Here is a 10,315-nt window from a genome sequence, read left to right as displayed (position 1 = left end):
CTACATCTCTATTTGAATGTAAAGCATCTCTTTAATAATACTTCCTGTATAATATAAACTGACCTTGGATCATTAACTATGGGACTACTACATCTCTATTTCAATGTAAAGCATCTCTTTAATAATACTTCCTGTATAATATAAACTGACCTGGGATCATTAACTCTGGGACTACTACATCTGTATTTCAATGTAAAGCATCTCTTTCATAATACTTCCTGTTGACCTGACCAAGTGACCTCTCACCTCTGATCATGCTGTGCCCTGTATGTAGCCAGTTCAGATGCGGGAGGGGTTCACTGACACAGCTGATATAACCTAGAGGATTTAGGGAGAAGGAAAGAGAGGGATGAAGTGAAGGAGAGAGACTGTTATTTAGAAATTAAGGTAGTTAAAGCGACAGTGTTCAACAGGAATCTGTGTGTGGCCTCACCTGGTGTCCACACTAAGTGGCTGCTGAGTACTTTATGCTGAAAAACATGAACGGACACACAAGGACAAACAATATAGTGTAGTTATAGAAATAATGAAGTGTCTTACTATTCTCCATGTTTGGCCCTCTTGCCTATTCTTTGAAGGTGTAAGGAGCCACAGTTATACACCTGAGCCTGTTTACTGCACAACACAATCCATCAATCAGATAGATACATGAGTGTGTAGGTGTGGGTTATAGGGTGTCTAATTGTTTTTTTTTTTTTCAATATGGGTGATTTAAAATAGCCTGTTTTGTTTTTGTACAGACATCACACCCTTACCTAAACAGCACCCTCACCTGAGAAGTAGATATCAAAACGGAGAGAAACTGGGCATTTTATATTTTATTTTTATTTGCCAAGTCAGTTAACAAATTCTTATTCACAATGATGGCCTATCAAAAGGCAAAAGGCCTCCTGCGGGGGCGGGATTAAAATAAATTAAATAAAAATAGGACAAAACACACATCATGACAAGAGAGACAACAACACTACATAGAGAGACCTAAGACAACGTGGCAGCAACACATGACAACACAGCATGGTAGAAACTCAACATGACAACATGGCAGCAACACATGACAACACAGCATGGTAGAAACTCAACATGGAACACATGGCAGCAACACACTGAAACACAGCATGGTAGAACTCAACATGACACCATGGCAGCAACACATGACAACACAGCATGGTAGAAACTCAACATGACAACATGGCAGCAACACATGACAACACAGCATGGGTAAATAAACCAACATGAACAACATGGCAGCCAACACATGACAACACAGCATGGTAGAAACTCAACATGACAACATGGCAGCAACACATGACAACACAGCATGGTAGAAACTCAACATGACAACATGGCAGCAACACATGACAACACAGCATGTTTACGAAAACTCAACCTGACAACAATGGCAGCAACACATGACAACACAGCATGGTAGAAACTCAACATGACAACATGGCAGCAACACATGACAACACAGCATGGTAGCAACTCAACATGACAACATGGCATGGTAGCAACTCAACATGACAACATGGTAGTAACAATATGGCAGCAGCACAGGGTAAACATTATTGGGCCCAGACAACAGACAAAAGACAACAGACAACAGCACAAAGGTCAAGAAGGTAGAGACAACAATACATCACGCAAAGCAGCCACAACTGTCAGAATGAGTATCCATGATTGAGTCTTTGAATGAAGAGATAAAACTGATATAACTGCAGTTGACATAGGTAAGTAAATGGAAGAATACTCTTATTGCAATGTGAATGGCTCTATAAAGAGCCTTTGGTTGTGCATAGTGTAGTCTATGGTGTTGCCAGGGAACAGCACCCTCAAAAAAGTATGTGGTGAAGAAATCCCGCACACAGATCCCCCTTCTGGTCCTCATGTCCATCCTCATGACGTTATGCAGGACACAGGTAGCCTTCACATACCTGAATTCCTCCAGGAGGCAGTCCCAGATGACCCTGGTCACCCAACCTTGCAGTGCCCTACATGTTAACTGCAGGCAATCGTTTTGAAGGAATCTTCAGTTACAAGGTATCCGTAGGAATATGGAATTTAAGTCTAATATTGACATTATATCACCAGGTCATTGTGGATTACTAAAGTATAATATCCCTTATAACAAATCATGATAACATTGGATTGATAGATGCATGTGTAAAGAGCAGGATCATATTTTTATTTTACTAGTTAAGAACAAAATTCTTATTTTCAATGACGGCCTAGGAACAGTGGCTTAACTGCCTTGTTCAGGTGCAGAACGACAGATATTTTACTTTGTCAGTTCAGGGATTCAATCTTGCAACCTTTCGGATACTAGTCCAAAGCTCTAACCACTAGGCCTCCCTGCCGCCCATATCAAGGACAGCATCACAAATGAATACATAAATACCACTTGAAGCTTGATGAGTTGATCATTTGTGTCAGCTGTGCAGTGCAAAAACCCCTTTGAGTCCCCAGGACCAGGACTGAGAGCCACTGCTCTTCATTTGGGACCTCTTCCTCTGTAGACGGGATTTCACAGCTCTCTATAACCGAGGACAGAAAACCTCACAAGAAACAGACTTCATTATACTCAAATTAGACCGCACTTAATATTATGTTGCTATTATCTCGGTTCTCACTTCTAGGGACTGGAACTACACAACAGTACCAGCCCGATCCTCAGTTGGGGCTGCTATCCTTTCACCCTCCTCCGTGGCTGTTAGCTAGCTACCTACAAATGCATTTATAGTTTTTTTTTTTTACAAGGATAAATACATCAAGATAGCTAGCAAAATATGAAGTTAGGTAGCTGGTGATATCTAATTCACTTAGCTAGCCATCTATACAGTATGTAAAGTTGGCCAGATAGGTAACTAGCTAGCTCATTTCAGTTAGCCTGCACTGTAGCTAGTTAGCTAATAATACATCGTTTTTTTTTTACATTTTAGAAATGTATTGACATACTTGAATAGGTTCTCCGCCATGTGGACGATTGGAAACAGGGCAGCAAACTGTGTTGTCACTAGAGCGTTTTACTATTGTAATGAACTGACTAACGTAAACTCACCCCATTTCGTACAAATGTGCACAACCGCAACATTCAAACGAGGCTACAAAGAAAACTAATGGGACTGTAGCGACAGTGTTGACTTCAAAATCGGGGGTGTGAACTAGGTTCCCACTCAAGCGTTGATCGACATGTTAATGGCTCTATAGTATTGGAGAAAAGTTTTAAAAAACGGACCCTCCGTTACATCGGGACGTGTCATGTTGTAACGTACAGCACGCATAAAGCAACTATTTCTGTCTTACAATCTCTCTCCAACAGGTGTAGCACTTCTCTCATTGTTTAGAAACGAGAAATGGACAGTGACAGGGGTAAGGAGGGGATACCTAGTAATTTTTTGCGTCATCATTGCATGCAATCATCATTCTCAAAGCCGCTGTTTACTTCTAAGATCACTTTAGCACCGCCCTAAAAACCTGATTCAAATTCGACACAAACCTTCAAATAGGTATGTAATGACACATTATATAAACTCTTTATAGTGTTTTATTTACATTTTAGAGGCGATAAGTTGATAAGTTGGACAGATCGAGTGAAAAAAAGCACTTTTCCCACACAACATCTCTGCTTCTCACCATCACGCATTAGTTTCGCTTCCCCACCCGCCATTTTTAAAAAGACCCGACGGGGCTCATTGCCTACTTGTATTATGCAGAAACGGGCAGCGTTTAGGTCATGTCATTTATTTTGTTGGAAAGGGGAGAAATTGTGCTTTACAATGGTATTGACATTACAGTTGATCTGGAAGTATTACGTTTTTGGGGCGCTAAAATAAGGGCAATTGTACGGACCAAGGCGATGTACGAGTTTACGTGAGTTTACGTTAGATCATAAAGGAACAATTGTCCAGACAAAGGCCTGAGTTCACGCTTTATTAACCCAACTCCACACAGGCTACTGTTTGGCCGTAGCCCACGCCAAATAAATGAAAGATACCCTACAAACCAACCGTGAACAACCTTCTCTTGTGAAGACCAGACATAAGAGAGAGAACATTGGCTAAACACGGCCTTAAACTTGCAACGCTCCACCCCGCTGCCAGCCGTGACCCTTTTAGGCGGTGAAAAACTTCAATATTTCCACAAACACACTGGGGAGTTACCCAACAGTGTATATATACACTAGATGATTTTTGAGGGACCTGTATTGACGCCACACGCATCCATCTTGGGGCTCCCTCACCGGAGTAAAAAATATATTTGGAAGCTATTGAAATGCATTTCTTAATGTCTACATTCGTTTTTGCCACGTTTATTATATTAAAGACATCGTAATGCATACATATTATATTATATGTGAGCTGAACATACAAATAAATAAAAAATATACCAAAATATTTTCCTTAAAGTATAATTTTTTGAGATTACAAATGATACTGTCCCCATTACAACAACACAAATACTTAAATACATGCAATTTTGTCCTTGAAACATTTAATTGAAATACTGTAGAATTCTATTCATTCATATGAAGGACTGTTCCTACTGTGGAGTGACAATATGGCCGACTGGAGGCTTCAAATCCGCTCAATGGCCAATACATAGCATCAACAACCCAGGGGTTAATATACAGCTTTGCGTCACCTAATAATTTAAAAGTGAAAGTAAAAAGTACATATGTTGCTGCCATTTTGAAACAACTGCGCCATGAAGGTAACATTTTTYTTTTAATTTAAGATAGCAAATATRGTGGTTTATCACAGGTTTAGAGACCAATTGTTTTACATGAGCATTTTACATGAACAGSTTTACTTCTATGGACGTGTMTTAAGGACGWCGTAACGTTGGAAACAAAAGTCTGGGCGAGGCCGTYGGCTGCGGACTATATTGAATCAAGATAGTTAMGTAAAGTTGTGTAWAGYRTATCATATTARTAAAGTTATGACACTGAATATAGCTTGTAACTCACAAAAGCAGTAGGTATTTAAGTAGTCTACATTTCGGTAAACCACTGTAGCCGAGTTTAGTCTACTATCTAATCTGCGGATGGGATGCCAGCGCATGGTTTTAGAAATAAACAGCTATAAACGATAGATTTCATACAATGTTAATTATTAACTTCCCTTTGGTATGTGAAATAATGTCATGTTTGATCTTTGGTATCCTTTAGTCATGTATCCTATKGATTCTTTGTTTTTGTTTTTTGTCCCACTGAATTACATTTAGGAGGCCACATCCGAACGTCAGCAACATCGTAGGATTCCTGCTATTTTATATTATTTTATTTAAATCGCTGTTTTTCCACAATAGGTCAACAATCTATGTCTTTCTGTGAAATATGCTGAGCAACAATAAACTGCCTTGGACTTTCATCAACGTCATTTCTGAGAAGGAGCGGATGGAAATCTCCTGACGGCTATGAGGAGAGTGAAGTAAATATGAACGAAGACAGGTAAATTACTCTGTCATTAGTCTTATCTTTATTTTATTGGTTTATTCATCATCTCTAAAGCAAATGTTGATGATATGTGTCCAATTCAAATGCAACTACGGGCTGTTGTTAATAATACATAATAAATATAAAAAGCTCGAGGTGTGACACAACTGGGGTGTATTCACTAGGAAGGAAACGGGAAGAGATTTACATGAATTTGTCCAGTGAGAAACTGTCGTTTTCGTTGCAAGACGTTTTTCTACGGTGTGTTCTAATTAATACACTCCTGGCAGGTGCCGTTTTAGCACACCTGCTGAGAGTTGGTTAGATTATTAATTTAAGTTTATTTGAACAGGGACAATGTACAACAAAAACACAAGTCTCAATTCCACTTGAGAAATTATGGTTTGTAGCCTACCAGATTTAGCTAGCAGCTATTTCCATCTGCAGTCCCCAAGCAGGGGAACAACCAAGGCTGGTCCTACAGGGCTGGTGTTATAGGGCTGTTCCTACACAGCTGGTCCTATAGGGCTGGTCCTACAGGGCTGGTCCTACAGGGCTGGTCCTACAGGGCTGTTCCTACAGGGCTGGTCCTACAGGGCTGGTCCTACAGGGCTGGTCCTACAGGGCTGGTCATAAGGGCTGTTTCTACACGGCTGGTCCTAAAGGGCTGGTCCTATCAGGGCTGTTTTCCTACAGGGCTTGGTCCTACAGGGCTGTTTCTACAGGGCTGGTCCTACAGGGCTGTTCCACGGTGCCTACAGGGCTGGTCTACAGGGCTGTTCCTACAGTGCTGGTTCCTACAGTGCTGTTCCTACAGGGTCTGTTCCTACAGGGCTGGTCCTACAGGGCTGGTCCACAGGGCTGTTCCTACAGGGCTGGTCCTACAGGGCTGTTTCTACAGGGCTGGTCCTACAGGGCTGGTCCTACAGGGCTGGTCCTACAGGGCTGGTCCTATAGGGCTGGTGTCCTACAAGGCTGTTCCTACAGGGCTTGGTCCTACAGGGCTGTTCCTAACAGGGCTGTTCCTACAGGGCTGGTCCTATAGGGCTGGTCCTACAGGGCTGTTCCTACAGTGGCTGGTCCTACAGGGCTGGTCCTACAGGGCTGTTTCTACAGGGCTGGTCCTACAGGGCTGGTCCTACAGTGCTGGTCCTACAGGGCTGGTCCTACAGGGCTGGTCCTACAGGGCTGTTTCTACAGGGCTGTTTCTACAGGGCTGGTCTACAGGGCTGGTCCTACAGGGCTGTTCCTACAGGGGCTGGTCCTACAGGGCTGGTCCTACAGGGCTGGTCCTACAGGGCTGTTCCTACAGGGCTGGTCCTACAGGGCTGGTCTACAGGGCTGGTCCTAACAGGCTGGTCCTACAGGGCTGTTCCTACAGGGCTGGTCCTACAGGGCTGGTCCTACAGGGCTGGTCCTACAAGGCTGTCCTACAGGGCTGTTCTACAGTGCTGGTCCTACGGGCTGGTCCTACAGGGCTGTTTTCTACAGGGCTGGTCCTACAGGGCTGTTCCTACAGGGCTGGTCCTATAGGGCTGTTCCTATAGAGCTGGTCCTACAGGGCTGTTCCTACAGGGCTGTTCTACAGGGCTGTTCCTACAGGGCTGTCCTACAGGGTGGTCCTACAGGGCTGTTTCTACAGGGCTGGTCTACAGGGCTGGTCCTACAGGGCTGTTTCTACAAGGGCTGGTCCTACAGGGCTGTCCTACGGCTCTGTTCCTACAGGGCTGGTCCTACAGGGCTGTTCCTACAGGGCTCACGGGTGTCCTAGTGTCTACGCGGCGGTCTCAGGGCTGTTCCTACAGGGCTTGGTCCTACAGGGCTGTTCTACAGGGCTGTCCTACAGGGCTGGTCCTACAGGGCTGGTCCTACAGGGCTGGTCCTACAGGGCTGTTCCTACAGGGCTGGTCTTACAGGGCTTGGTCCTACAGGGCTGGTCTACAGGGCTGGTCCTACAGGGCTGGTCCTACAGGCTGTTCCTACATTCAAATTAAATTTTATTTTCACATGCACAGAATACAACAGGTGTAGAATTACAGTGAAATGCTTAAAACTCAATATCAGAAAAAGTAAGGATAAGAAAAACGAATAATTAAAGAGCGCAGTAAATAACAATAATGGGGCAAATACAGGGTTGTACTGGTACAGAGTCAATGTGGAGGTTTATACAGGGGTACCGGTAACAGAGTCAATGTGGAGGTATATACAGGGGGTACCGGTACTGAGTCAATGTGGAGGCTATATACAGGGGGTACCGTACAGAGTCAATGTGGAGGCTATATACAGGGGGTACCGGTACAGAGTCAATGTGGAGGCTATAGACAGGGGTACCGGTACAGAGTCAATGTGGAGGCTATATAAGGGTATTACGGTACAGAGTCAATGTGGGGAGACTATATACAGGGGGTACCGGTACAGAGTCAATGTGGAGGACTATTATACAGGGGGTACCGGTACAGAGTCATGTGGAGGCTATATACAGGGTATTACGGTACAGAGTCAATGTGGAGACTATATATCAGGGTACTGTACAGAGTCAATGTGGACGGCTTATATACAGGGGTACTGGTAGAGTCAATGTGGGCTAATACGGGGTAGTAAGAGTCAATGTGGAGGCTATATACAGGGGGTACTGGTACAGAGTCAATGTGGAGGCTATATACAGGGGGTACTGGTACAGAGTCAATGTGGAGCTATATACAGGGGGTACGGTACAGAAGTCAATGTGGAGACTATATACAGGGGTACGTACAGAGTCAATGTGGAGGCTATATACGGGGGAGCGGTAAAGAGTCAATGTGGAGGCTATAATACAGGGTCCGGTACGAGTCAATGTGGAGGCTATATACAGGGGGTACCGGTACAGAGTCAATGTGGAGGCTATATACAGGGGGTACTGGTACAGGTCAATGTGGAGGCTTATACAGGGGGTACTGGTCAGAGTCAATGTGGAGGCTATATACAGGGGGTAACGTAACAGAGTTGGAATAGACTATATTACTAGTGATATGGACTGGAATAGGACTATATTACTAGTGAATATGAACTGGATTAGGACTATATTACTAGTGATGTGGACTGGAATAGGACTATATTACTAGTGATATGGGACTGGAATAGGACTAATATTACTAGTGATATGGATGGATAGGATATATTAAGTGATATGACTGAACAGGATTATATACTAGATGATGTGGACTGGAATAGGATATATTACGAGTGATGTGGACTGGAATAGGACTTTATTACTAGTGATATGGACTGGAATAGGACTATATTACTAGTGATGTGGACTGGAATAGGACTATATTACTTGTGGTGTGGACTGGAATAGGACTATATTACTAGTGATATGGAATGTAATAGGACTATATTACTAGTGATGTGGACTGGAATAGGACTATATTACTAGTGATATGACTGGAATGGCCTATATTACTAGTGATGTGGACTGGAATAGGACTATTTACTGTGATATGGACTGGAATAGGACTATATTACTAGTGATATGAACTGGAATAGGATTTCTACAACTAATGATGTGGATGGAATAGGACTATATTACTAGTGATATGGACTGGAATAGGACTATATTACCAGTGATGTGGACTGGAATAGGACTATATTACTCGTGATGTGGACTGGAATAGGATTGTACAACTAGTGATGTGGACTGGAATAGGATATATTACTAGTGATATGGACTGGAATAGGCCTATATTCCTTTTGATATGGACTGGAATATGACTGTATTACTAGTGATATGGACTGGAATAGGATTGTACAACTAGTGATGTGGACTGGAATAGGACATTTACTAGTGCCATGGACTGGAATAGGATTATATTACTAGTGATGTGGACTGGAATAGGACTATATATACAATGATGTGGACTGGAATGGACTATTTACTAGTGATATGGACTGGAATAGGATTGTACGACTAGTGAGTTGGACTGGAATAGGACTATATTACTAGTGATAAGGACTGGAATAGACCTAGATATTACTAGTGATATTTACTGGAATAGGACTATATTACTAGTGATATGGACTGGAATAGGATTGTACGACTAGTGATGTGGACTGGAATAGACCTATATTACTTGTGATGTGGACTGGAATAGGACTATATTCTAGTGATATGGACTGGAATAGACTATATTACTAGTGATGTGGACTGGATAGGACTATATTACTAGTGATATGGACTGGAATAGGCCTATATTACTCGTGATTGTGGACTGGAATAGGATTGTACAACTAGTGATGTGGACTGGAATAGGACTATATTACTAGTGATATGGACTGGATAGGCCTATATTACTTTGATTCGATGACTGGTAATATGACTGTATTATAGTGAAATGGACTGGAATAGGATGTACAACTAGTGATGTGGACTGGAATAGAACTATATTACTAGATGCCATGGACTGGATAGGACTATATTACTAGTGATGTGGACTGGAATAGGACTTATTAACTAATGATGTGAACTGGAATAGGATTATATTACTAGTGATATGGACTGGAATAGGATTGTACGACTAGTGATGTGGACTGGAATAGGACTATATTACTAGTGCCATGGACTGGAATCGGAACTCATATTACTAGTGATGTGGACTGGAATAGGACTAAATATCACTAATGATGTGGACTGGAATAGGACTATATTACTAGTGATATGGACTGGAATAGGATTGTACGACTAGTGATGTGGACTGGATAGGACTATATTACTAGTGATAAGGACTGGAATAGACCTAGATTTACTAGTGATATTTACTGGAATAGGACTATAGTTACTAGTGATATGGACTGGAATAGGATTGTACGATAGTGATGTGGACTGGAATAAAAGACCATAAATATAAC

At 42.4% G+C, this 10,315-nt stretch overlaps 1 long non-coding RNA gene across 1 annotated transcript; it reads left to right on the top strand.

Moving 5' to 3' along the window:
• Positions 1-4,632: 4,632 nt before the first annotated feature.
• Positions 4,633-5,549, top strand: LOC112079218 (uncharacterized). Its single transcript, XR_002895887.2, has 2 exons — positions 4,633-4,707; positions 5,305-5,549. It is a non-coding gene; the product is annotated as an uncharacterized lncRNA (long non-coding RNA).
• The last annotated feature ends 4,766 nt before the right edge of the window (positions 5,550-10,315 follow it).

The sequence above is a fragment of the Salvelinus sp. IW2-2015 genome, unplaced genomic scaffold, assembly GCF_002910315.2.
Source record: "Salvelinus sp. IW2-2015 unplaced genomic scaffold, ASM291031v2 Un_scaffold7252, whole genome shotgun sequence".
Taxonomy (NCBI): domain Eukaryota; kingdom Metazoa; phylum Chordata; class Actinopteri; order Salmoniformes; family Salmonidae; genus Salvelinus; species Salvelinus sp. IW2-2015.
Note: the sequence above shows the minus strand (reverse complement) of the source record. Positions and strands in the feature narration are given on the sequence as shown.